The sequence below is a fragment of the Octopus bimaculoides genome, chromosome 2 (genome assembly GCF_001194135.2).
Source record: "Octopus bimaculoides isolate UCB-OBI-ISO-001 chromosome 2, ASM119413v2, whole genome shotgun sequence".
In the NCBI taxonomy this organism is placed as follows: Eukaryota; Metazoa; Mollusca; class Cephalopoda; order Octopoda; family Octopodidae; genus Octopus; species Octopus bimaculoides.
In genome coordinates this window covers 19,932,746-19,934,586 of record NC_068982.1, presented here as the reverse complement: position 1 = coordinate 19,934,586, position 1,841 = coordinate 19,932,746, and positions in this window count along the sequence as shown.

Below are 1,841 nucleotides of genomic sequence, written 5' to 3'. Positions count from 1 at the left end.
ATATATATATATAGTCTAATGTCTATGCAATTACGTTTATTAATAGTTCGAGAGAGAGAGAGAGAGAGAGACAGGGAGAGAGAAGGTGTGTGCCACAGTGGTTAGAGCGTCGGGCTCACAAACATGAGGTTGTGAGTTCAATTCCTGGACTGGGCTGTGTGCTGTGTTCTTGAGCAAGACACTTTATTTCACATTGCTCTAGTTCATTCAGTTGTAGAAATGAGTGGCGACGTCACTAGTGCCAAGCTGTTTTGGCTTTTGCCTTTCCCTTAGATAACATTGGTGGCATGGAGATTATGCATTTCGTTCGTGTTTGAGTGTGTGCACATAATCCTCGTGTTTCACATATTTTGATGTCAAAATTGGTGCATGAGATTGTAAATACAGGGGATTGTGAATTGATAAGTTTGTGTATATCATTTGAATGAGGGAATTCAGCTTACGTTTATGGGGGCATGTGTCTTTTTTGCATAATATTCATATATTGCATAGAATTGACGTTCAGGAAAAAACTTCCACCTTGGAGACTTGGCAAAGTAGGTGATGGGTCATGCTTGAAATTTCTTTAAGATCTATTCAAGTGTTCATACCACGTTGGATAAAGATATTGCGTGTCTTTTGTTATCTCTGAACGAAGCCAAATGCTGCGTATATCTTTGTTTAAAGACGCTTCCCGTCATTCCACTGTAGGATTTTGTCATTGTTTTTCAAATTGCTAATGTCGCCCTGATACACTAGTTCTTTATCCAAGCACTTATTGTTCAGCAGACTGTTGTCTGGAGATCTAAAATTACAGGATCTTTGGAAGATATTCCTAGTGTTGTTATTCTTATTGCGGCTGGAGATAATCGACTCTATATAGGGGAGGCAACTATAACTAACTATAAACGTACTCCTATTGAAAATCTTCCTAGGAGTTCTCGGCATGAAACCAATTGTATTCTTCGTAACTCACTAACAAAATCTATATATACATACACACACACAAACATATATATATTATGTACATATAAATACAAACATACACACACACACACACACACATATATATATATATATGTGTGTGTGTGTGTGTGTGTGTGTGTGTATGAGAGTGTGTATATTTGTATATATATATGTGCATGTGTGCATGTATATATATATATATATATACATGCACACATCCACATATATATACATAAATATACACACTCTCATACACACTCACTACACACGTACACACATATATTTATAACGACGGAAAAGTAAAGCAATGCAAAGAATAAGTGAATGAGTGAAACAATCATGTGTTCGATATTACATTAATTTTTCCAATCCAGTACAAACCATGGGTGCAATCAATTTGTAGAAGGTTATAGCATCTGATATGTTTTCGGCTGTTCGCCATAGACCGGCGTTTACTGCCCTTCTTCAGTAATCACCTCTGGCAGGCTTGCGTGTGAGCTACAAGGCCTGTTCTTGATTTGCAGCAAAAATTACATCTGCTGCAACCAAAGCTACTTGACACAACGGAGGAGTGATGCCTCTCATGTGCTCTTTCGTATTTTCTCTGTCATTTCTCCTCGATTTCTGAAATTGAGAACTTCAGCGATCGGTGCCATTCATCGCGCCGCAGGGTCCCCTCTCCCTAGTGTCTCGAGAGATGCCAGAGTTCTTCATGTCTCTTCAGTACATCACTGCATTGCAATACTAACACACACACACACACACACACACACACGTATATATGTATATATACATTATTTACATTTAACGGATATGTGTCCTCATCTTGTTTGTTGTTAACACAACGTTTCGGCTGATACATCCGTTGAATGTAAATAATGTAAATAATGTAAATA